At 46.3% G+C, this 15,051-nt stretch overlaps 10 non-coding genes across 10 annotated transcripts; all 10 read right to left on the reverse strand.

Annotated features, from left to right (window-relative positions):
* Window positions 1–521: 521 nt before the first annotated feature.
* Window positions 522–593, reverse strand: TRNAW-CCA (transfer RNA tryptophan (anticodon CCA)). The gene has a single exon. It is a non-coding gene; the product is annotated as a tRNA-Trp (tRNA).
* Window positions 594–906: 313 nt separating this feature from the next.
* On the reverse strand, window positions 907–980 carry TRNAN-GUU (transfer RNA asparagine (anticodon GUU)). The gene has a single exon. It is a non-coding gene; the product is annotated as a tRNA-Asn (tRNA).
* Window positions 981–2,770: 1,790 nt separating this feature from the next.
* Window positions 2,771–2,842, reverse strand: TRNAW-CCA (transfer RNA tryptophan (anticodon CCA)). Its single transcript has one exon. It is a non-coding gene; the product is annotated as a tRNA-Trp (tRNA).
* A 313-nt stretch (window positions 2,843–3,155) lies between these two features.
* TRNAN-GUU (transfer RNA asparagine (anticodon GUU)) lies at window positions 3,156–3,229 on the reverse strand. Its single transcript has one exon. It is a non-coding gene; the product is annotated as a tRNA-Asn (tRNA).
* A 1,790-nt stretch (window positions 3,230–5,019) lies between these two features.
* On the reverse strand, window positions 5,020–5,091 carry TRNAW-CCA (transfer RNA tryptophan (anticodon CCA)). Its single transcript has one exon. It is a non-coding gene; the product is annotated as a tRNA-Trp (tRNA).
* Window positions 5,092–5,404: 313 nt separating this feature from the next.
* TRNAN-GUU (transfer RNA asparagine (anticodon GUU)) lies at window positions 5,405–5,478 on the reverse strand. Its single transcript has one exon. It is a non-coding gene; the product is annotated as a tRNA-Asn (tRNA).
* A 4,015-nt stretch (window positions 5,479–9,493) lies between these two features.
* On the reverse strand, window positions 9,494–9,565 carry TRNAW-CCA (transfer RNA tryptophan (anticodon CCA)). The gene has a single exon. It is a non-coding gene; the product is annotated as a tRNA-Trp (tRNA).
* Window positions 9,566–9,878: 313 nt separating this feature from the next.
* On the reverse strand, window positions 9,879–9,952 carry TRNAN-GUU (transfer RNA asparagine (anticodon GUU)). The gene has a single exon. It is a non-coding gene; the product is annotated as a tRNA-Asn (tRNA).
* Window positions 9,953–11,742: 1,790 nt separating this feature from the next.
* TRNAW-CCA (transfer RNA tryptophan (anticodon CCA)) lies at window positions 11,743–11,814 on the reverse strand. Its single transcript has one exon. It is a non-coding gene; the product is annotated as a tRNA-Trp (tRNA).
* Window positions 11,815–14,375: 2,561 nt separating this feature from the next.
* On the reverse strand, window positions 14,376–14,449 carry TRNAN-GUU (transfer RNA asparagine (anticodon GUU)). The gene has a single exon. It is a non-coding gene; the product is annotated as a tRNA-Asn (tRNA).
* Window positions 14,450–15,051: the final 602 nt, after the last annotated feature.

Raw genomic sequence — 15,051 nt, forward strand, 5'->3', positions numbered from 1 at the left:
CCAGGACCGACAGTTGATTGGGGGGGCGCTTACAGGTTTCCGACACCAGACCGGTACCTGAACTCACAAACCCAAACTGCAAAGTGATGGGCATTGCCACTAGACTGCCGACCCCCTTTCGGGGCCCCAGCATATATCCTTTAGTCACACCTAGAGTTCCCAGGACACTGCAGCATTCAGCGATTACACGAAAATATTGACAGCGCTAGGAGGCCATGCAAATGGCAGAGGTATGCTTTACAAAGCCCACGTAGCGTGCACAAAACAGCACATCAGTCAGGCCCACTTGAAGAGATGGTAAAGAGGAAATACTTCTGCTGCATCCAGTAAAACATAGAGATTGGCCTGCTTTAAAGGTTGACTATGTCCTTCATGGGTGTCTGTCAATATGATACTTCCCTGCTGCAAAGCTTACATTCGAAACGCCAGAACAACTAGGCCCAGAGCACAAAGATGCAGTCAGGTTGAAATAACGAGATACTGAAGAGCAATTTTGTATTTCAGAGTGGGAAAAGCAAATATGACCCCGACGTGATTTGAACACACAACTTTCTGATCTGGAGTCAGACACGCTACCATTGCGCCACGAGGTCCTTGTGGCAGTCCACCTGGTGTGTCTGATGACAGAATAAAGGTAGGAGACGTACATGGTCCTGCAGAGCCTCATTGCTTCTTTAACTAGACTGGCTAGGATAGCTTCCTTCTGTGCATCAGTACACGCTGCAGCCAAACCCTTCCCATGAAGTCTTGATGTTTATGAATTGAATGGCAAGTTTTGAAAAACTAAAGCAAGCGAGAAGAATTGCTTGCAGTTTATTGGATTTTTTGGACGTCAGCAGACGAGACCTGCGAGAGGTAAACAGAAGTTCATAGTTGGTCATGCTGAATTTTTGAGCCAAAATGCATCGTCCCTGGGTGGGCTTGAACCACCAACCTTTCGGTTAACAGCCGAACGCGCTAACCGATTGCGCCACAGAGACTCATACAGTGCTTACACTGGGGCCTGATTGGTGTGCTGTTTGCTTATGCTCCCCAGGCAACCTGAAAATATTTCTAAAATAGCTCTATTTCCCACAGCAAATAAGGGTATCAAGCACTTCCCTACCTCCCGTTATCCACAAACATAGGGGATTTAGTAGAGGACAGAGCCCATCAACAGTGCACCAAATGCCCTCTGTGTAGGCATAACTTGCTATGAGGAGAAAGCCACAGTTGCGCACTTGTGTTAAAAGGGGACAGTAGACTGAACCCAGAGAACACGGGAGAAATGACTCAGGTTTACTGAGTGGAACACTCTGTGTCTTTGTGCCCAAAACAGCAGCGTCTTTTCGGTTAACAGCCGAACGCGCTAACCAATTGCGCCACAGAGACTCACTGGCATGTGTGTTCTGCCTTTGGCCTGATTGCATTGCTATTTTTTTCTGATTGGCAGAAAACCTGAACTTTTTTCTGAAAAAGGCATGCCTCTCTTAGCACTGCAGTGCATTAGACTGCCCCCTTGCTTCCCTGAGTCCCCAAATACACAACCACCTTGGTCACAATAGAAGACACATTCCAGCAGATTTAGCAAGAGTGCACCAAGGATTCTATATGTAGGTACCTTGCTGAGAAGCAAGACCTGCAGTTGCATTCTTCTGTTAAAAGAGGGCAGCAGAGTGCACCAAGAGAACTTGGGGGAAGTAGCTTATGTTAACTACTTGCCATGCTCTTTATAGATCCCTCTGTTTGACTGGGTGAATTCTAATTTCTGGGGTAGAGTAAGCAATTTTTGGATCTAGATGCTGTGCGCAACAGGAATGCTATATACTGCACTTTACTGCTACTGAAAAGTTACCAATTTTACAGGATGTTCAGGTAAGCTTTGTTTCAGAAAACAACTTGCTAGAGGCACTAAGACAGATTACTGGGACAAAGGAAGAGGGTTTGGGGATTAGAACATCTCCTATGAAAGGTACAGTCACGCCCGAGACAACTCTGAGTGTCACCTCAAATTCTAAGAAATGCAAACTAGGGACCTACGCTTTTTATTGCCAGTGGATCTTTGTGTTTCAGACAAATGTGCACGCCTCCCAGAGCCCCTTGCAATGCACTTAGGGAAATGGGGGAAGGTGCTGTGAAGCCCTCTCGCTGACAATGTCTCTCTTGTCTATAATGTATCTATGAGAGAGAGAGAAATAGGCAATGCGAGAGTGAAAAAGTAAAATGGAAATGTGTCTACTGAGACCAGTATAAGGGGAAATCCTCACAATCCAGGACCGACAGTTGATTGGGAGGGCGCTTACAGGTTTCCAACACCAGACCGGTACCTGAACTTACAAACCCAAACTGCAAAGTGATGGGCATTGCCACTAGACTGCCGACCCCCTTTCGGGGCCCCAGCATATATCCTTTAGTCACACCTAGAGTTCCCAGGACAGTGCAGCATTCAGCGATTACACGAAAATATTGACAGCGCTAGGAGGCCATGCAAATGGCAGAGGTATGCTTTACAAAGCCCACGTAGCGTGCACAAAACAGCACATCAGTCAGGCCCACTTGAAGAGATGGTAAAGAGGAAATACTTCTGCTGCATCCAGTAAAACATAGAGATTGGCCTGCTTTAAAGGTTGACCATGTCCTTCATGGGTGTCTGTCAATATGATACTTCCCTGCTGCAAAGCTTACATTCGAAACGCCAGAACAACTAGGCCCAGAGCACAAAGATGCAGTCAGGTTGAAATAACGAGATACTGAAGAGCAGTTTTGTATTTCAGAGTGGGAAAAGCAAATATGACCCCGACGTGATTTGAACACACAACCTTCTGATCTGGAGTCAGACGCGCTACCATTGCGCCACAAGGTCCTTGTGGCAGTCCACCTGGTGTGTCTGATGACAGAATAAAGGTAGGAGACCTACATGCACCTGCAGAGCCTCATTGCTTCTTTAAGTGGACTGGCTAGGATAGCTTCCTTCTGTGCATCAGTACACGCTGCAGCCAAACCCTTCCCATGAAGTCTTGATGTTTATGAATTGAATGGCAAGTTTTGAAAAACTAAAGCAAGCGAGAAGAATTGCTTGCAGTTTATTGGATTTTTTGGACCTCAGCAGACGAGACCTGCGAGAGGTAAACAGAAGTTCATAGTTGGTCATGCTGAATTTTTGAGCCAAAATGCATCGTCCCTGGGTGGGCTTGAACCACCAACCTTTCGGTTAACAGCCGAACGCGCTAACCGATTGCGCCACAGAGGCTCATGCAGTGCTTACACTGGGGCCTGATTGGTGTGCTGTTTGCTTATGCTCCCCAGGCAACCTGAAAATATTTCTAAAATAGCTCTATTTCCCACAGCAAATCAGGGTATCAAGCACTTCCCTACCTCCCGTAATCCACAAACACAGGGGATTTAGTAGAGGACAGAGCCCATCAACAGTGCACCAAATGCCCTCTGTGTAGGCATAACTTGCTATGAGGAGAAAGCCACAGTTGCGCACTTGTGTTAAAAGGGGACAGTAGGCTGAACCCAGAGAACACGGGAGAAATGACTCAGGTTTACTGAGTGGAACACTCTGTGTCTTTGTGCCAAAAACAGCAGCGTCTTTTCGGTTAACAGCCGAACGCGCTAACCAATTGCGCCACAGAGACTCACTGGCATGTGTGTTCTGCCTTTGGCCTGATTGCATTGCTATTTTTTTCTGATTGGCAGAAAACCTGAACTTTTTTCTGAAAAAGGCATGCCTCTCTTAGCACTGCAGTGCATTAGACTGCTCCCTTGCTTCCCTGAGTCCCCAAATACACAACCACCTTGGGCACAATAGAAGACACATTCCAGCAGATTTAGCAAGAGTGCACCAAGGTTTCTATATGTAGGTACCTTGCTGAGAAGCAAGACCTGCAGTTGCATTCTTCTGTTAAAAGAGGGCAGCAGAGTGCACCAAGAGAACTTGGGGGAAGTAGCTTATGTTAACTACTTGCCATGCTCTTTATAGATCCCTCTGTTTGACTGGGTGAATTCTAATTTCTGGGGTAGAGTAAGCAATTTTTGGATCTAGATGCTGTGCGCAACAGGAATGCTATATACTGCACTGTACTGCTACTGAAAAGTTACCAATTTTACAGGATGTTCAGGTAAGCTTTGTTTCAGAAAACAACTTGCTAGAGGCACTAAGACAGATTACTGGGACAAAGGAAGAGGGTTTGGGGATTAGCACATCTCCTATGAAAGGTACAGTCACGCCTGAGACAACTCTGAGTGTCACCTCAAATTCTAAGAAATGCAAACTAGGGACCTACGCTTTTTATTGCCAGTGGATCTTTGTGTTTCAGACAAATGTGCACGCCTGCCAGAGCCCCTTGCAATGCACTTAGGGAAAGGGGGGAAGGTGCTGTGAAGCCCTCTCGCTGACAATGTCTCTCTTGTCTATAATGTAACTATGAGAGAGAGAGAAATAGGCAATGCGAGAGTGAAAAAGTAAAATGGAAATGTGTCTACTGAGACCAGTATAAGGGGAAATCCTCACAATCCAGGACCGACAGTTGATTGGGAGGGCGCTTACAGTTTTCTGACACCAGACCGGTACCTGAACTCACAAACCCAAACTGCAAAGTGATGGGCATTGCCACTAGACTGCCGACCCCCTTTCGGGGCCCCAACATATATCCTTTAGTCACACCTAGAGTTCCCAGGACAGTGCAGCATTCAGCGATTACACGAAAATATTGACAGCGCTAGGAGGCCATGCAAATGGCAGAGGTATGCTTTACAAAGCCCACGTAGCGTGCACAAAACAGCACATCAGTCAGGCCCACTTGAAGAGATGGTAAAGAGGAAATACTTCTGCTGCATCCAGTAAAACATAGAGATTGGCCTGCTTTAAAGGTTGACCATGTCCTTCATGGGTGTCTGTCAATATGATACTTCCCTGCTGCAAAGCTTACATTCGAAACGCCAGAACAACTAGGCCCAGAGCACAAAGATGCAGTCAGGTTGAAATAACGAGATACTGAAGAGCAATTTTGTATTTCAGAGTGGGAAAAGCAAATATGACCCCGACGTGATTTGAACACGCAACCTTCTGATCTGGAGTCAGACGCGCTACCATTGCGCCACGAGGTCCTTGTGGCAATCCACCTGGTGTGGATGATGACAGAATAAAGGTAGGAGACGTACATGCACCTGCAGAGCCTCATTGCTTCTTTAGGTAGACTGGCTAGGATAGCTTCCTTCTGTGCATCAGTACACGCTGCAGCCAAACCCTTCCCATGAAGTCTTGATGTTTATGAATTGAATGGCAAGTTTTGAAAAACTAAAGCAAGCGAGAAGAATTGCTTGCAGTTTATTGGATTTTTTGGACGTCAGCAGACGAGACCTGCGAGAGGTAAACAGAAGTTCATAGTTGGTCATGCTGAATTTTTGAGCCAAAATGCATCGTCCCTGGGTGGGCTTGAACCACCATCCTTTCGGTTAACAGCCGAACGCGCTAACCGATTGCGCCACAGAGACTCATGCAGTGCTTACACTGGGGCCTGATTGGTGTGCTGTTTGCTTATGCTTCCCAGGCAACCTGAAAATATTTCTAAAATAGCTCTATTTCCCACAGCAAATCAGGGTATCAAGTACTTCCCTACCTCCCGTAATCCACAAACAGAGGGGATTTAGTAGAGGACAGAGCCCATCAACAGTGCACCAAATGCCCTCTGTGTAGGCATAACTTGCTATGAGGAGAAAGCCACAGTTGCGCACTTGTGTTAAAAGGGGACAGTAGGCTGAACCCAGAGAACACGGGAGAAATGACTCAGGTTTACTGAGTGGAACACTCTGTGTCTTTGTGCCCAAAACAGCAGCGTCTTTTCGGTTAACAGCCGAACGCGCTAACCAATTGCGCCACAGAGACTCACTGGCATGTGTGTTCTGCCTTTGGCCTGATTGCATTGCTATTTTTTTCTGATTGGCAGAAAACCTGAACTTTTTTCTGAAAAAGGCATGCCTCTCTTAGCACTGCAGTGCATTAGACTGCTCCCTTGCTTCCCTGAGTCCCCAAATACACAACCACCTTGGGCACAATAGAAGACACATTCCAGCAGATTTAGCAAGAGTGCACCAAGGTTTCTATATGTAGGTACCTTGCTGAGAAGCAAGACCTGCAGTTGCATTCTTCTGTTAAAAGAGGGCAGCAGAGTGCACCAAGAGAACTTGGGGGAAGTAGCTTATGTTAACTACTTGCCATGCTCTTTATAGATCCCTCTGTTTGACTGGGTGAATTCTAATTTCTGGGGTAGAGTAAGCAATTTTTGGATCTAGATGCTGCGCGCAACAGGAATGCTATATACTGCACTGTACTACTACTGAAAAGTTACCAATTTTACAGGATGTTCAGGTAAGCTTTGTTTCAGAAAACAACTTGCTAGAGGCACTAAAACAGATTACTGGGACAAAGGAAGAGGGTTTGGGGATTAGCACATCTCCTATGAAAGGTACAGTCACGCCCGAGACAACTCTGAGTGTCACCTCAAATTCTAAGAAATGCAAACTAGGGACCTACGCTTTTTATTGCCAGTGGATCTTTGTGTTTCAGACAAATGTGCACGCCTGCCAGAGCCCCTTGCAATGCACTTAGGGAAAGGGGGGAAGGTGCTGTGAAGCCCTCTCGCTGACAATGTCTCTCTTGTCTATAATGTAACTATGAGAGAGAGAGAAATAGGCAATGCGAGAGTGAAAAAGTAAAATGGAAATGTGTCTACTGAGACCAGTATAAGGGGAAATCCTCACAATCCAGGACCGACAGTTGATTGGGAGGGCGCTTACAGGTTTCCGACACCAGACCGGTACCTGAACTCACAAACCCAAACTGCAAAGTGATGCCCATTGCCACTAGACTGCCGACCCCCTTTCGGGGCCCCAACATATATCCTTTAGTCACACCTAGAGTTCCCAGGACAGTGCAGCATTCAGCGATTACACGAAAATATTGACAGCGCTAGGAGGCCATGCAAATGGCAGAGGTATGCTTTACAAAGCCCACGTAGCGTGCACAAAACAGCACATCAGTCAGGCCCACTTGAAGAGATGGTAAAGAGGAAATACTTCTGCTGCATCCAGTAAAACATAGAGATTGGCCTGCTTTAAAGGTTGACCATGTCCTTCATGGGTGTCTGTCAATATGATACTTCCCTGCTGCAAAGCTTACATTCGAAACGCCAGAACAACTAGGCCCAGAGCACAAAGATGCAGTCAGGTTGAAATAACGAGATACTGAAGAGCAATTTTGTATTTCAGAGTGGGAAAAGCAAATATGACCCCGACGTGATTTGAACTCGCAACCTTCTGATCTGGAGTCAGACGTGCTACCATTGCGCCACGAGGTCCTTGTGGCAATCCACCTGGTGTGTCTGATGACAGAATAAAGGTAGGAGACGTACATGCACCTGCAGAGCCTCATTGCTTCTTTAGGTAGACCGGCTAGGATAGCTTCCTTCTGTGCATCAGTACACGCTGCAGCCAAACCCTTCCCATGAAGTCTTGATGTTTATGAATTGAATGGCAAGTTTTGAAAAACTAAAGCAAGCGAGAAGAATTGCTTGCAGTTTATTGGATTTTTTGGACGTCAGCAGACGAGACCTGCGAGAGGTAAACAGAAGTCCATAGTTGGTCATGCTGAATTTTTGAGCCAAAATGCACCGTCCCTCGGTGGGCTTGAACCACCATCCTTTCGGTTAACAGCCGAACCCGCTAACCGATTGCGCCACAGAGACTCATGCAGTGCTTACACTGGGGCCTGATTGGTGTGCTGTTTGCTTATGCTTCCCAGGCAACCTGAAAATATTTCTAAAATAGCTCTATTTCCCACAGCAAATCAGGGTATCAAGCACTTCCCTACCTCCCCTAATCCACAAACACAGGGGATTTAGTAGAGGACAGAGCCCATCAACAGTGCACCAAATGTCCTCTGTGTAGGCATAACTTGCTATGAGGAGAAAGCCACAGTTGCGCACTTGTGTTAAAAGGGGACAGTAGGCTGAACCCAGAGAACACGGGAGAAATGACTAAGGTTTACTGAGTGGAACACTCTGTGTCTTTCGGTTAACAGCCGAACGCGCTAACCAATTGTGCCACAGAGACTCACTGGCATGTGTGTTCTGCCTTTGGCCTGATTGCATTGCTATTTTTTTCTGATTGGCAGAAAACCTGAACTTTTTTCTGAAAAAGGCATGCTTCTCTTAGCACTGCAGTGCATTAGACTGCTCCCTTGCTTCTTTGAGTCCCCAAATACACATCCACCTTGGGCACAATAGAAGACACATTCCAGCAGATTTAGCAAGAGTGCACCAAGGTTTCTATATGTAGGTACCTTGCTGAGAAGCAAGACCTGCAGTTGCATTCTTCTGTTAAAAGAGGGCAGCAGAGTGCACCAAGAGAACTTGGGGGAAGTAGCTTATGTTAACTACTTGCCATGCTCTTTATAGATCCCTCTGTTTGACTGGGTGAATTCTAATTTCTGGGGTAGAGTAAGCAATTTTTGGATCTAGATGCTGTGCGCAACAGGAATGCTATATACTGCACTGTACTGCTACTGAAAAGTTACCAATTTTGCAGGATGTTCAGGTAAGCTTTGTTTCAGAAAACAACTTGCTAGAGGCACTAAGACAGATTACTGGGACAAAGGAAGAGGGTTTGGGGATTAGCACATCTCCTATGAAAGGTACAGTCACGCCCAAGACAACTCTGAGTGTCACCTCAAATTCTAAGAAATGCAAACTAGGGACCTATGCTTTTTATTGCCAGTGGATCTTTGTGTTTCAGACAAATGTGCACGCCTCCCAGAGCCCCATGCAATGCACTTAGGGAAATGGGGGAAGGTGCTGTGCAACCCTCTCGCTGACAATGTCTCTCTTGTCTATAATGTATCTATGAGAGAGAGAGAAATAGGCAATGCGAGAGTGAAAAAGTAAAATGGAAATGTGTCTACTGAGACCAGTATAAGGGGAAATCCTCACAATCCAGGACTGACAGTTGATTGGGAGGGCGCTTACAGGTTTCCGACACCAGACCGGTACCTGAACTCACAAACCCAAACTGCAAAGTGATGGGCATTGCCACTAGACTGCCGACCCCCTTTCGGGGCTGCAGCATATTTCCTTTAGTCACACCTAGAGTTCCCAGGACAATGCAGCATTCAGCGATTACACGAAAATATTGACAGCGCTAGGAGGCCATGCAAATGGCAGAGGTATGCTTTACAAAGCCCACGTAGCGTGCACAAAACAGCACATCAGTCAGGCCCACTTGAAGAGATGGTAAAGAGGAAATACTTCTGCTGCATCCAGTAAAACATAGAGATTGGCCTGCTTTAAAGGTTGACCATGTCCTTCATGGGTGTCTGTCAATATGATACTTCCCTGCTGCAAAGCTTACATTCAAAACGCCAGAACAACTAGGCCCAGAGCACAAAGATGCAGTCAGGTTGAAATAACGAGATACAGAAGAGCAATTTTGTATTTCAGAGTGGGAAAAGCAAATATGACCCTGACGTGATTTGAACACGCAACCTTCTGATCTGGAGTCAGACGTGCTACCATTGCGCCACGAGGTCCTTGTGGCAGTCCACCTGGTGTGTCTGACGACAGAATAAAGATAGGAGACTTACATGCACCTGCAGAGCCTCATTGCTTCTTTAAGTAGACTGGCTAGGATAGCTTCCTTCTGTGCATCAGTACACGCTGCAGCCAAACCCTTCCCATGAAGTCTTGATGTTTATGAATTGAATGGCAAGTTTTGAAAAACTAAAGCAAGCGAGAAGAATTGCTTGCAGTTTATTGGATTTTTTGGACGTCAGCAGACGAGACCTGCGAGAGGTAAACAGAAGTTCATAGTTGGTCATGCTGAATTTTTGAGCCAAAATGCATCGTCCCTGGATGGGCTTGAACCACCAACCTTTCGGTTAACAGCCGAACGCGCTAACCAATTGCGCCACAGAGACTCATGCAGTGCTTACACTGGGGCCTGATTGGTGTGCTGTTTGCTTATGCTCCCCAGGCAACCTGAAAATATTTCTAAAATAGCTCTATTTCCCACAGCAAATCAGGGTATCAAGCACTTCCCTACCTCCCCTAATCCACAAACACAGGGGATTTAGTAGAGGACAGAGCCCATCAACAGTGCACCAAATGTCCTCTGTGTAGGCATAACTTGCTATGAGGAGAAAGCCACAGTTGCGCACTTGTGTTAAAAGGGGACAGTAGGCTGAACCCAGAGAACACGGGAGAAATGACTCAGGTTTACTGAGTGGAACACTCTGTGTCTTTGTGCCAAAAACAGCAGCGTCTTTTCGGTTAACAGCCGAACGCGCTAACCAATTGTGCCACAGAGACTCACTGGCATGTGTGTTCTGCCTTTGGCCTGATTGCATTGCTATTTTTTTCTGATTGGCAGAAAACCTGAACTTTTTTCTGAAAAAGGCATGCTTCTCTTAGCACTGCAGTGCATTAGACTGCTCCCTTGCTTCCCTGAGTCCCCAAATACACAACCACCTTGGGCACAATAGAAGACACATTCAAGCAGATTTAGCAAGAGTGCACCAAGGTTTCTATATGTAGGTACCTTGCTGAGAAGCAAGACCTGCAGTTGCATTCTTCTGTTAAAAGAGGGCAGCAGAGTGCACCAAGAGAACTTGGGGGAAGTAGCTTATGTTAACTACTTGCCATGCTCTTTATAGATCCCTCTGTTTGACTGGGTGAATTCTAATTTCTGGGGTAGAGTAAGCAATTTTTGGATCTAGATGCTGTGCGCAACAGGAATGCTATATACTGCACTGTACTGCTACTGAAAAGTTACCAATTTTACAGGATGTTCAGGTAAGCTTTGTTTCAGAAAACAACTTGCTAGAGGCACTAAGACAGATTACTGGGACAAAGGAAGAGGGTTTGGGGATTAGCACATCTCCTATGAAAGGTACAGTCACGCCCGAGACAACTCTGAGTGTCACCTCAAATTCTAAGAAATGCAAACTAGGGACCTACGCTTTTTATTGCCAGTGGATCTTTGTGTTTCAGACAAATGTGCACGCCTCCCAGAGCCCCTTGCAATGCACTTAGGGAAAGGGGGGAAGGTGCTGTGAAGCCCTCTCGCTGACAATGTCTCTCTTGTCTATAATGTATCTATGAGAGAGAGAGAAATAGGCAATGCAAGAGTGAAAAAGTAAAATGGAAATGTGTCTACTGAGACCAGTATAAGGGGAAATCCTCACAATCCAGGACCGACAGTTGATTGGGAGGGCGCTTACAGGTTTCCGACACCAGACCGGTACCTGAACTCACAAACCCAAACTGCAAAGTGATGGGCATTGCCACTAGACTGCCGACCCCCTTTCGGGGCCGCAGCATATTTCCTTTAGTCACACCTAGAGTTCCCAGGACAGTGCAGCATTCAGCGATTACACGAAAATATTGACAGCGCTAGGAAGCCATGCAAATGTCAGAGGTATGCTTTACAAAGCCCACGTAGCGTGCACAAAACAGCACATCAGTCAGGCCCACTTGAAGAGATGGTAAAGAGGAAATACTTCTGCTGCATCCAGTAAAACATAGAGATTGGCCTGCTTTAAAGGTTGACCATGTCCTTCATGGGTGTCTGTCAATATGATACTTCCCTGCTGCAAAGCTTACATTCGAAACGCCAGAACAACTAGGCCCAGAGCACAAAGATGCAGTCAGGTTGAAATAACGAGATACTGAAGAGCAATTTTGTATTTCAGAGTGGGAAAAGCAAATATGACCCCGACGTGATTTGAACACGCAACCTTCTGATCTGGAGTCAGACGCGCTACCATTGCGCCACGAGGTCCTTGTGGCAGTCCACCTGGTGTGGATGATGACAGAATAAAGGTAAGAGACGTACATGCACCTGCAGAGCCTCATTGCTTCTTTAAGTAGACTGGCTAGGATAGCTTCCTTCTGTGCATCAGTACACGCTGCAGCCAAACCCTTCCCATGAAGTCTTGATGTTTATGAATTGAATGGCAAGTTTTGAAAAACTAAAGCAAGCGAGAAGAATTGCTTGCAGTTTATTGGATTTTTTGGACGTCAGCAGACGAGACCTGCGAGAGGTAAACAGAAGTTCATAGTTGGTCATGCTGAATTTTTGAGCCAAAATGCATCGTCCCTGGGTGGGCTTGAACCACCATCCTTTCGGTTAAAAGCCGAACGCGCTAACCGATTGCGCCACAGAGACTCATGCAGTGCTTACACTGGGGCCTGATTGGTGTGCTGTTTGCTTATGCTTCCCAGGCAACCTGAAAATATTTCTAAAATAGCTCTATTTCCCACAGCAAATCAGGGTATCAAGCACTTCCCTACCTCCCCTAATCCACAAACACAGGGGATTTAGTAGAGGACAGAGCCCATCAACAGTGCACCAAAGGTCCTCTGTGTAGGCATAACTTGCTATGAGGAGAAAGCCACAGTTGCGCACTTGTGTTAAAAGGGGACAGTAGGCTGAACCCAGAGAACACGGGAGAAATGACTCAGGTTTACTGAGTGGAACACTCTGTGTCTTTGTGCCAAAAACAGCAGCGTCTTTTCGGTTAACAGCCGAACGCGCTAACCAATTGCGCCACAGAGACTCACTGGCATGTGTGTTCTGCCTTTGGCCTGATTGCATTGCTATTTTTTTCTGATTGGCAGAAAACCTGAACTTTTTTCTGAAAAAGGCATGCCTCTCTTAGCACTGCAGTGCATTAGACTGCTCCCTTGCTTCCCTGAGTCCCCAAATACACAACCACCTTGGGCACAATAGAAGACACATTCCAGCAGATTTAGCAAGAGTGCACCAAGGTTTCTATATGTAGGTACCTTGCTGAGAAGCAAGACCTGCAGTTGCATTCTTCTGTAAAAAGAGGACAGCAGAGTGCACCAAGAGAACTTGGGGGAAGTAGCTTATGTTAACTACTTGCCATGCTCTTTATAGATCCCTCTGTTTGACTTGGTGAATTCTAATTTCTGGGGTAGAGTAAGCAATTTTTGGATCTAGACGCTGTGCGCAACAGGAATGCTATATACTGCACTCTACTGCTACTGAAAAGTTACCAATTTTACAGGATGTTCAGGTAAGCTTTGTTTCAGAAAACAACTTGCTAGAGGCGCTAGGACAGATTACTGGGACAAAGGAAGAGGGTTTGGGGATTAGCACATCTCCTATGAAAGGTACAGTCACGCCCGAGACAACTCTGAGTGTCACCTCAAATTCTAAGAAATGCAAACTAGGGACCTACGCTTTTTATTGCCAGTGGATCTTTGTGTTTCAGACAAATGTGCACGCCTCCCAGAGCCCCTTGCAATGCACTTAGGGAAAGGGGGGAAGGTGCTGTGAAGCCCTCTCGCTGACAATGTCTCTCTTGTCTATAATGTAACTATGAGAGAGAGAGAAATAGGCAATGCGAGAGTGAAAAAGTAAAATGGAAATGTGTCTACTGAGACCAGTATAAGGGGAAATCCTCACAATCCAGGACCGACAGTTGATTGGGAGGGCGCTTACAGGTTTCCGACACCAGACCGGTACCTGAACTCACAAACCCAAACTGCAAAGTGATGGGCATTGCCACTAGACTGCCGACCCCCTTTCGGGGCCCCAACATATATCCTTTAGTCACACCTAGAGTTCCCAGGACAGTGCAACATTCAGCGATTACACGAACATTTTGACAGCGCTAGGAGGCCATGCAAATGGCAGAGGTATGCTTTACAAAGGCCACGTAGCTTGCACAAAACAGCACATCAGTCAGGCCCACTTGAAGAGATGGTAAAGAGGAAATACTTCTGCTGCATCCAGTAAAACATAGAGATTGGCCTGCTTTAAAGGTTGACCATGTCCTTCATGGGTGTCTGTCAATATGATACTTCCCTGCTGCAAAGCTTACATTCGAAACGCCAGAACAACTAGGCCCAGAGCACAAAGATGCAGTCAGGTTGAAATAACGAGATACTGAAGAGCAATTTTGTATTTCAGAGTGGGAAAAGGAAGTATGACCCCGACGTGATTTGAACACACAACCTTCTGATCTGGAGTCAGAGCGCTACCATTGCGCCACGAGGTCCTTGTGGCAATCCACCTGGTGTGTCTGATGACAGAATAAAGGTAGGAGACGTACATGCACCTGCAGAGCCTCATTGCTTCTTTAGGTAGACTGGCTAGGATAGCTTCCTTCTGTGCATCAGTACACGCTGCAGCCAAACCCTTCCCATGAAGTCTTGATGTTTATGAATTGAATGGCAAGTTTTTTAAAACTAAAGCAAGCGAGAAGAATTGCTTGCAGTTTATTGGATTTTTTGGACGTCAGCAGACGAGACCTGCGAGAGGTAAACAGAAGTTCATAGTTGGTCACGCTGAATTTTTGAGCCAAAATGCATCGTCCCTGGGTGGGCTTGAACCACCATCCTTTCGGTTAACAGCCGAACGCGCTAACCGATTGCGCCACAGAGACTCATGCAGTGCTTACACTGGGGCCTGATTGGTGTGCTGTTTGCTTATGCTTCCCAGGCAACCTGAAAATATTTCTAAAATAGCTCTTTTTCCCACAGCAAATCAGGGTATCAAGCACTTCCCTACCTCCCCTAATCCACAAACACAGGGGATTTAGTAGAGGACAGAGCCCATCAACAGTGCACCAAATGTCCTCTGTGTAGGCATAACTTGCTATGAGGAGAAAGCCACAGTTGCGCACTTGTGTTAAAAGGGGACAGTAGGCTGAACCCAGAGAACACGGGAGAAATGACTCAGGTTTACTGAGTGGAACACTCTGCGTCTTTGTGCCAAAAACAGCAGCGTCTTTTCGGTTAACAGCCGAACGTGCTAACCAATTGTGCCACAGAGACTCACTGGCATGTGTGTTCTGCCTTTGGCCTGATTGCATTGCTATTTTTTTCTGATTGGCAGAAAACCTGAACTTTTTTCTGAAAAAGGCATGCCTCTCTTAGCACTGCAGTGCATTAGACTGCTCCCTTGCTTCCCTGAGTCCCCAAATACACAACCACCTTGGGCACAATAGAAGACACATTCCAGCAGATTTAGCAAGAGTGCACCAAG

This window comes from Ambystoma mexicanum, chromosome 11 (assembly GCF_040938575.1).
Source record: "Ambystoma mexicanum isolate Mex_15411 chromosome 11, UKY_AmexF1_1, whole genome shotgun sequence".
NCBI lineage: Eukaryota > Metazoa > Chordata > Amphibia > Caudata > Ambystomatidae > Ambystoma > Ambystoma mexicanum.